Source organism: Triticum aestivum, chromosome 2B, assembly GCF_018294505.1.
Source record: "Triticum aestivum cultivar Chinese Spring chromosome 2B, IWGSC CS RefSeq v2.1, whole genome shotgun sequence".
Classification (NCBI taxonomy): domain Eukaryota; kingdom Viridiplantae; phylum Streptophyta; class Magnoliopsida; order Poales; family Poaceae; genus Triticum; species Triticum aestivum.
In genome coordinates this window covers 653,939,711-653,950,817 of record NC_057798.1, presented here as the reverse complement: position 1 = coordinate 653,950,817, position 11,107 = coordinate 653,939,711, and positions in this window count along the sequence as shown.

Below are 11,107 nucleotides of genomic sequence, written 5' to 3'. Positions count from 1 at the left end.
AAGTTGGGTATAATAAAAACTATCATAGGAAGTGAATTGGATGCTATGATCAACTTGATACTTGATAATTGTTTCGAGATAGGGAGGTAGTGATATTAAAGTCATGCTAGTTGGGTGATTATGAATTTAAAGAATTCTTGTGTTGAAGTTAGCAAGTCCCGTAGCATGCATGTATGGTTAAAGTTGTGTAACAAATTTGAAGCATGAAGTGTACCTGGCTTGTGCATCCTTATGAGTGGCGGTCGGGGACGAGCGATGGTCTTTTCCTACCAATCTATCCCCCTAGGAGCATGTGTGTAGTGCTTGGTTTTTGATGACTTCTAAATTTTTGCAATAAGTATATGAGTTCTTATGACTAATGTTGAGTCCATGGATTATACGCACTTTTACCTTTCCACCATTGCTAGCCTCTTCGGTACCGTGCATTGCCCTTTCTCACCTTGAGAGTTGGTGCAAACTCCGTTGGTGCATCCAAACCCCGTGATATGATAGGCTCTATCACACATAAACCTCCCTATATCTTCCTCAAAACAACCACCATACCTACCTATTTATGGCATTTACATAGCCATTCCGAGATATATTGCCATGCAACTTTCCACCGTTCCGTTTATCATCATCATGACATACATTACTTTTGTCATATTGCCATAGCATGATCATGTAGTTGATACGTATTTGTGGCAAAGCCACCATGCATAATTTTTATACATGTCACTCTTGATTCATTGCACCATCCCGGTACACTGCCGGAGGCATTCATATAGAGTCATATCTTGTTATAGTTTTGAGTTGTAATTCATGTGTTGTAATCAATAAAAGTGTGATGATCATCATTATTAGAGCATTGCCCAAAAAGAAAAGAAAAAGAAAGGCCAAAAGAAAAAGAAAAAAAGAAAAAAGAAAAAAAGAAAAAAGAAAAAAAGGAAAAAAAAGAAAATAAATAAATAAATAAAAGGGCAATGCTACTATCTCTTTTTCCACACTTGTGCTTCAAAGTATCACCTTGTTCTTTATTGAGTCTCATATATTGTGCTTCAAAGTAGCACCATGTTCTTCATGTAGAGAGTCTCATGTGTTGTCACTTTCATATACTAGTGGGAATTTTTCGTTATAGAACTTGGCTTGTATATTCCTACGATGGGCTTCCTCAATTGCCCTAGGTCTTCGTGAGCAAGCAAGTTGGATGCACACCCACTAGTTTTCTTTTGTTGAGCTTTCATTCATTATTAGCTCTAGTGCATCCGTTGCATGGCAATCCCTACTCCTCATGTTGACATCAATTGATGGGCATTCCCATAGCCCGTTGATTATCCTCGTCAATGTGAGACTTTCTCCTTTTTGTCTTCTCCACACAATCCCCAATCATTATTCTATTCCACCCATAATGCTATATCCATGGTTCACGCTCATGTATTGCGTGAATGTTGAAAAAGTTTGAGATTATTTAAGTATGAAACAATTGCTTGGCTTGTTATCGGGGGTATAGAAGTTGGGAACATCTTTGTGTGACGAAAATGAAGAATAGCCTAACTATATGATTTTGTAGGGATGAACTTTCTTTAGCCATGTTATTTTGAGAAGACATGATTGCTTTTATTAGTATGCTTGAAGTATTACTATTTCTGTTGTCAATATGAACTTTTATCTTGAATCATTTAGATCTGAACATTCATGCCACAATAAAGAAAATTACATTGAGAATTATGCTAGGTAGCATTCCACATCAAATTCTGTTTTTATCATTTACCTACTCGAGGACGAGCATGAATTAAGCTTGAGGATGCTTGATACGTCTCCAACGTATCCATAATTTTTGATTGTTCCATGCTATTATATTACCTGTTTTGGATGTTTATGGGCTTTATTTTACACATTATTATCATTTTTGGGACTAACCTACTAACCGGAGGCCCATCCCGTATTGCTGTTTTTTGCCTATATCAGTATTTCAAAGGAAAGGAATATCAAACGGAGTCCAAACGGAATAAAACCTTCGGAAGCGTGATTTTTGGAACGAACGTGATCCAGAGGACTTGGAGTGCAAGTCAAGAAGCAGCCGAGGCGGCCACGAGAGGGTAGGGCGCGCCCCCCCTATAGGGTGCGCCCCTATCTCGTGGGCCCCTCGGGCGGCCACCGACCTACTTCTTCCTCCTATATAAGCCTACATACCCTGAAAACATCCAGGGAGCAACCGAAACACAATTTCCACCGCCGTAACCTTCTGTATCCGTGAGATCCCATCTTGGAGCCGTCACCGGCGTTCTGCCGGAGGGGGAGTCCACCATGGAGGGCTTCTACATCAACACCATAGCCCCTCCAATGAGTTGTGAGTAGTTTACCACAGGCCTTCGGGTCCATAGTTATTAGCTAGTTGGCTTCTTCTCTCTTTTTGGATCTCAATACAATGTTCTCCCCCTCTCTTGTGGAGATCTATTCGATGTAATCTCTTTTTGCAGTGTGTTTGTCGAGATCCGGTGAATTGTGGGTTTATGATCAAGTTTATCTATGGACAATAACTGAATCTTCTTTGAATTCTTTTATTATATTGAGTTATCTTTGCAAGTCTCTTTGAATTATCGGTTTGGTTTGGCCTACTAGATTGATCTTTCTTGCCATTGGAAAAGTGCTTAGCTTTGGGTTCAATCTTGCGGTGTTCTTACCTAGTGACAGAAAGGGCTGCAAGACACGTATTGTATTTTTGCCATCGAGGATAAAAAGATGGAGTTTATATCATATTGCTTGAGTTTATCCCTCTACATCATGTCATCTTGCTTAATGCGTTACTCTGTTCTTATGAACTTAATACTCTAAATGCATGCTGGATAGCGGTCGATGTGTGGAGTAATAGTAGTAGATGCAGGCAGGAGTTGGTCTACTTGTTGCAGACGTGATGCCTATATACATGATCATGCCTAGATAACGTCATAATTATTCACTTTTCTATCAATTGCTCGACAGTAATTTGTTTACCCACCGTAATACTTATGCTCTCGAGAGAAGCCACTAGTGAAACCTATGGCCCTCGGGTCTATCTCTTATCATATTTCCTTCCAATCTACTTTTATTTGCATCTTTATTTTCTGCATCTATATTATAAAATACCAAAAATATATTTATCTTATCATACTATCTCTATCAGATCTCACTTTCACAAGTGGCCGTGAAGGGATTGACAACCCCTTTATTGTGTTGGTTGCGTGTTCTTTGTTTGTTTGTGTAGGTTTGTGGGACTTGTTGAGGAGCCTCCTACTGGATTGATACCTTGGTTCTCAAAAACTGAGGGAAATACTTACGCTACTGTGCTGCATCACCGTTTCCTCTTCAAAGAAAACCAACGCAAGCTCAAGACATAGCACTGCTACATAGCCTCTCAGAACTATCTCCAAACATAGCTCATGAAGATTTTCTGCTAACTCCTTGGGTAACTCTCCGGTTATGAGTGTGTTAAGATGGCTCTTGCGGCTGAACGAATCAGCTACGACGTTAGCCATTCCGGGGTGATAATGCAGCTTCATATCATAATATTTGATGAGCTCCAACCATCTCCTTTGTCTGAGATTCAGCTCCTTCTGTGTGAAGATATACTTCAAACTCTTGTGATATGTGTACACCTCACAGTGATTTCCAATGCGAAAGTGTCTCCATGTCTTCAACGCATGCACTACGGCCGCTAACTCCAAATCGTGTGTAGCATAATTTAGCTCATGTGGTTTAAGCTGTCTTGAGGCGTATGAGACAACTCTTCCATCCTGCATAAGCACTGCTCCAAGTCCTCGACGAGAAGCGTCGCAATACACCTGATAATCCTTGCGTTGATCTGGAAGAATCAACACTGGAGCTGTAACCAAGCATTTCTTCAACTCCTGGAAACTGGCCTCACATTCCTCAGTCCAATTGATTTTGGTCTCCTTCTTCAACAACTCCGTCATGGGCTTTGCAATCTTGGAGAAATTCTCAATGAACCTCCTGTAGTATCCCGCGAGTCCCAGAAAACTCCGGATCTCTCCAACTATCGTGAGTGCTTCCCAATTTGTCACGGTGATAACCTTGGTGGGGTCTACTGCTATTCCTTCTCCGAATATTACATGTCCGAGGAATCCAACTTCCTTCAACTAAAATTCACACTTGCTGAACTTGGCATATAGCTGATGTTCTCTGAGCTTCCCAAGTACCAAACGTAAATGTTCCTTATGCTCCTCTTCATTCTTTGAGTAAACCAATATATCATCAATGAACACCACGACGAATTTATCCAAAAACTCCATAAATACTTTGTTCATCATGTTCATGAAATAGGCAGGCACGTTAGTCAGACCAAATGACATGACAGTACACTCATATAGCCCGTACCTTGTGGTAAAAGTTGTCTTAGGTATATCCTGCTCTCGAATCTTCAGCTGGTGGTATCCTGATCGCAGATCGATCTTGGAAAATACTTTAGCTCCTTGCAATTGGTCAAACAGATCATTGATCATCGGCAGTGGGTACTTGTTCTTGATCGTCACCTCATTCAATCCACGATATTCAACAACCATCCTTAACGATCCATCCTTCTTCTCCACTAGAAGCACTGGTGATCCCCAAGGTGATGAACTGGGGCAAATATAGCCCTTATCCAGTAGTTCCTTAATCTGCTTCTTAATTTCCTCCAAATCTTTTTGGGTATCCTGTACGGTCTCTTAGATATTGGCCCTGTGCCTGGCAAAAGTTCAATCAAAAAATCAATGTCTCTATCTGGTGGCATGCCTGGCAACTCCTCTGGAAATACGTCAGGGAAATCCTTCACCACTGGTACTTCCTCCTGTACGACTCCTGATAAGGAATTCACTTGAGTCCTCTTGGGCACATGCCGGGATACATACTTAATCCTTCTTCCTTCTGGGGTGGTGAGCAAAATCGACTTACTGGCGCAATCAATGTTCCCTCCATACTTTGATAACCAATCCATGCCTAATATCACATCCAGTCCTTGCGACTCCAATACTATTAGGTCAGAGGGAAACACATAGTTACCAATCCTTAATGGTAGCCGATCACACCATAGACTAGCCATATACTCTGCTCCTGGCGAGGTTACTAACATGGGTGACCTAAGGGCTTGGGTTGGCAGTTTAAACTTATCCACAAATCCCCTTGATATGTATGAATGCGATGCACCAGTATCAAAAAGAACGATTGCAGTAATTGACTTAACAAAAAACATACCTATTACTGCATCTGGCTGTGCTTCAACCTCCTCCACGCTAATGTGGTTCACTTGTCCCCTGTTGAAAGGGTTGGGCTTCTTTCCAGAACTCCCATTGCCATTTCCATTTTTAGCTTCGGGTACTCCGTGGCATAATGTCCAGTCTTCCCGCACTTGTAGCAAGTAATGTGACTTAGATCCTTCTTAGCGGGCGTTGCTGGGTTGGAACAGTTTTGACCGTTGCTTCCTCCATTACCATTCCCATTCTTGGGGCCACTATGGTTGTGCGGAATCCCTCCATTGTGGTTGTGACCTCCATGGTTATGCTGAAGGTGTCCTCCGATTTCGGGGTAAAACGGGGTTTCTGATGAGCTCCTGAATTGTACTTCCATTGTCCATACTTCCTCTTGCGGCTGTCTATCTGCTGCTGCTTCCCTTCAATCATGAGCGCTCTATCTACCAACTCTTGGTAGTTGTTGAAGTTTTCCACCATCAATTGAATGCTCAGCTCATCATTCAGTCCTTCCAGAAACTTCTCCTGCTTAGCTGCATCCGTAGCAACGTCATCATGGGCATAACGTGCTAGCTTACTAAAGTCATCTACGTACTGGCCAACGGTACGTCCTCCCTGGCGCAAGATGCGAAACTCGCGCTTCTTCATGGCCATAGTCCTGCTGAAACATGGGCAGTACGAAACGCCTGCTGAAACTGATCCCATGTGACAGTGTCGATGGGGTAAGTGGCTGTGAAATTCTCCCACCATGATGTTGCGGGTCCATCAAGCTGGTGTGCGGAAACACACACTCTCTCCGCATCTGTGCATCCTGCAGTGGTCAACTCCCTTCCAATCTTGCGGAGCCAATCATCTGCAACTATCGGCTCGGTGCTACTGGAATATACCGGCGGATTCAGCCTTAGAAAACGGGCTAAGTGATCAACATGTGGTGGTGGTGGTGGGTTGTTGTTGTTGTTCCCCTAATTCTGATTATGGACTAGTAGTTGCATCAATGCATTTTGCTACTGGATCAACTAAGTGAGCTCCGGTGGGAAAGCAAATCCATTGTCGCGTCTCGGAGGCACCTGATGGGTTTGGAAAAGATGAGAAAATAGAGTAGAATGAGGTCTAGAGGGAAAACACTACCCATATGCTGATGAGACAAACACAATCAATTTCACTTCAATCAATTCAAACAAGGGCATACAATCGGTCTAACTATCGTTACAAAGTGCTCGGACTATTCTATATACATGGGGGAATGCTACTACTGATATGGTGGTCGACTAGAAAAATTAATCGGTGGAAGACTCCATGATATCTGCTCCAGCTTCATCAACATAGTCATCATCGCTGTCATCGGGGTCCGAGTCGGTGTCATCAATGATGATGTAGTTCTCCGAACAAGTGGAATCGTTGTCTTCTCCTCCTGGCGCCAGGTCTCCCATGAAAACTCCGATCTTCTTTACCAGCTCGTCATTCTTCTCCAATAGTGTTACAATCTCCTCCTCATATCCATCACGCGTAGTCTTGAGTTCTTCTTCCAGCTCGGTGATCCTGGTCATTGCCTTCTTCAGATCTATCATGCCTGCGCACATCTGGTTCTCCTGGCGACGAATGTGCTGGTTTAACTCCTGGATAAAAGCTGCAATGGATCTATCCTTCCTGGTGCTGATCATCTTCCATTGCTCATCTCGGCGCCCACAAATCTGGTAGATAGTATCCTTGAGATCCTTATGGTAAACTTCTCCAATGCATCCTATGGCGATGTGGGCTGCCATACTCTTTCTTAGACTCCAGGTTGGTGCATCAAAGGAAAACTCTATGGGCTCAGTGACTGGCATGAACGTCCTTCCTGGAATTTGAACTTGTATCATCCAACGCTCCTCCTCTGGCATAGTGGCGATGTAGGTCCCCGTGAAGCTTGGTACTCCGATGTTCAGGTATCTAGTATATTCCTTCAAGTGTCGTCCAAAAGGTGTATCTTCATCCCGTTGCGCGAACTTGTTCCTTACATCCGCCATCCTATAGAGTAGAAAAGGGAAAGGAGTAAGAAATGAGAAGAGAGTAGTGATCTAGGGCTTTAGCTTAGTGGTCGTGTCCTACAGTTAGCGTGTGCTCTGATACCATCTTGTAGCGACCAGACCTCAAACAGTCTGATCTCTGTGCATCAGTGTCATCCCTGGATCGGTAATGCTGACACACACAGTACTTGAAGAATTTATAATAGAGTAGCAATCACACACTTATTACATCGAATGTCTTCAAAAGAGAACTTATTACAATAATATGGCTTAAGGCCATCTAATAACGATAACAGCGGAAGGCTTGGAAGATAAAGTGAGTCCATCAACTCCAACGACATAGCTGAGTGAAAGATCACGACCTAAGGCACCTTACTCATCGTCTGAAAAGTCTGCAACATGAACGTTGCAGCCCGAAAATGGGTCAGCACATGGAATATGATGGCAAAGTAACACATAGAGAATAATAAACAAAAAAATTGCTATCACTACATGCAATATGGCTGGTGGAAAGCTCTATGGTTACAGTTTTGCATAAAGCCAATTTTTTCCTACAACAAAGGAATAAATTTTATTTAACTATCATGGTGGTTGTTAAACATTGAGAAGGTTACTCCAACTCAATCCCAATTAAGCATCATCATTAAACGCAAACAAATTAAATTAAGTAACATGATGAGATCGACATGATAATCCAAGAACCAGATACTCAAGATGTCCATAACCGGGGACACGGCTAACCATGATTAGTTTGTAGACTCTGCAGAGGTTTGTGCACTTTCCCCCACAAGACTCGATCGCCTCTGCTGTATTTCTCGCACTATAATGTGTTTGAGAAACGGATGACCGAGACACAGTCTTTCAGAAACATTAACTCTCTACTCCGGGTAGACAGTACCACCTACAACCCACTACATCTGCTTACCTCTTCAAGAGCTCACGCAACTTAATCAACTATGCTAGAGCCCATAATAGCTTGTGGCTGCACACGGAAGTTTCTAGTATGAATAATCTTATGATCTCTTTGAGCCTGGGTGGCGGTCCATAGGAAAATCACACGGTACCCCGGGATTTCCAAAAATACAGGCAACACTAGGTTCTCCAGGTGCCCCAATCCACCTAGATGTGTATTAAAGTTGCCACCTTAAGTTAACCATTAATTAACAAACTCACATATGTCATGGATACACTCACCCAATCCACGTCTACTAGCATAGCATGGCAATATAAGCAGTACGCAGAAGTAACTCCCAAAGGTTTGATAATAAACAAGACAATAGGTACTACCTCATCTACTTCTCAAAACCCACATATTAATCAGATCCTAATCACGCAATGTTTGATGGATTGATCTAATGCAATAAAACTGGGTATTAAAGAGGTATGATCAAAGTGCTACTTGCCTTGCTGATGATCTGCAAAACCTAGAGACTCGTAGTAGCACGCTTCGCACTCCGGGTACTCTATCACAAACAAACAAGCATACAATAAGCAATCAATCTAGAGGCACGGGTAAAACTCGAATAAGAGATCTAACCAGAAAGTTCAACTTAAGAACTCCGATTTGCAAAAAAAAATCAAATCAAACGAAGCAACGAAACTCAAACTGCGAAAGAAACAAGATCTGATTACTAATCTGGACTTAAATCAAGTTTTACAGTACCAAAATCTTGTTCAAGTTGGTTAAACAGAAAGAGGGCTTCGAGATGAAACTCTAGGCGCTTGAATCGCCTGATTCCGATAAACGAGCGAAAAGATAAACTAAAACTAAGATTCGGGCTGAAATCGCGATCGAAAATAATCGCGGAAAAACCCTGGAAAAAGAAAATTGACGAACAGGCTAACGAACAAGCGTTCGCTGTCTGCGGCTAACGAGTGAACAGCGTTCGTTAAAACGAACGGACGAGCGGACGCTCGCTAAGTAAATAAACCAGAAAAAAAACTAAACCGATCTATTCTAAAAAAATGAAACTAGGGTTTAAATAAAACCGGTCGGTTTTTACCTAAACCGGAAAAAATACCGGCGGCTCCGGCAACGAGGCGGCGGCTCCGGCGAGGCGAGGTGGGGCTGCGAGGCGGTGGCGATGGCGGTGGTGCGTGGCGCGGGCGGCGGCGGCTGTGGCTCGGGCGGGCTGCGGCTTGGGGGTGGCGGCGGCGGTATTTAAAGAGGGGGTGAGGGGCGGCTTGGAGGAGGGGCAACGGCGGCGGCTCGGACTCCCTCGAGGAGTCCGGCTTGGGGACGAAGGCGACGGTGGGGCGGAGTGGGCCGGCCCGGCTCGGCTGGGCCGCTCGCCCAGTCGGGCGCGTGAGATTTTTTTTAAATAACATTCCGCTGAAAATAAATCCTAGAAAAATAAATAAAAATCTAAAAATGCCAAAATAAATTTCCATCGTCTAAATAGAATATTTAGAACAAGATGAACATTTCTTGGCCCTAAAAATGCAATTTTTGAAAACGTGCAATATTTTGCTAATTCAAATAAAAATGCAATAAACTCCAAATAAAATAACAAATTGATTTTAATATTTTCCTCTAATATTTCATTTATTTTGGAGAAGTCATTTTATCTCCTCTTGTAATTTTTATTTGTTTGAAATATTAGGAAAGAAAAATAATCAAAACCAATTGATCCTCTTTTTAGAATTTGAGAAAAATTCAAATATCAAAATATCAAAATCCCCAACTCTCTCTGTGGGTTCTTGAGTTGCTAGAATTTGTAGGATCAAGGCAAAATGCAATAAAATATGATATCCAATGATGATCTAATTTATAACATGCCAAATTCAAAATTTGGGATGTTACAAAAATCAGAAACAAATTCAGATATTCAATCAAGATCAAAATAAGAAAACGATGGCAACATCACTAGTCTTCCTCGCGTAGTCTTGCCTCGTCCCCTCCTAATCTTCTCCCTCACAACCGGCTGCGGTTCCTCCGCCTCCTCATCATCCGCATCATCTGCCAAGTCATCGTCGTCCCCCACACCCCTCATCCTCCTCATACCTGTTGCTCTCCGCGAGCCCTCACCGACCACCTTTTTTCCCTTTTATTGTTCTAGTCATCGCTTGATTTCCGTCCCAGGCTTCAACATTTAAGCAGAGCAAACTTGATAGTCCTGTATTTTCATGTTGTCCTCAACCTTTCATAAAAATAGACATTATGGTAAAGAACGTGCGTCATAATGAAGTGAGGAATGCATCAAAGAGATGAATGTGTGCCATTGTCATTCACATCCTCCATATGGGTTGCCGAGGTAGTCATCCTCTAGATGAGCCGCAAGGTTAGGGGGTGTAGTGGACCTAGACTGTGGCAGTTCTGAATATTCCTGGTCACGACAACCTACAAGGTTGGATAACCGCCCTAACCTTTGGCCCTGACGCTGTCACATTGACAAGTGAATGAGATATGGAACTTAGCAAAGGATACGCAAGCATTATTTCAAATGTATTCATCTCAACAATCATACATAGGTACTGAAAGGAATTTAAATACTCATCTAAGATATATAATGGAAGCATGATTTACAATACAAATCTCAACAATCATGTCAACAATCTAGGGTTCCACTATGTAGGCATGATTTACACTAGAAATCAACAACACGAGGGTTCCACAATGATTATAAAACATCTACAAATTTTAGATCACACCACACTATTTCAGTTTTTCATATAACTTTTGAATCCAAGCAAATCAAGGGTTCCACCCAAACTTGCACAAATTTGGAAAATGTGAATGATTTTACGAATAAAAAGAAGGGGATCGGAGGTAGGAGGGACTAGGGAAGAAATCTACGAAGACAGGATTTTGGAGAGGAGACTGAGGGGGGTGGTGGGGGGGGGGGGGAGAGAACCGCCGCAACGCCACTCTTTGTTCCCTACTGGAACAAATGGGTGGGT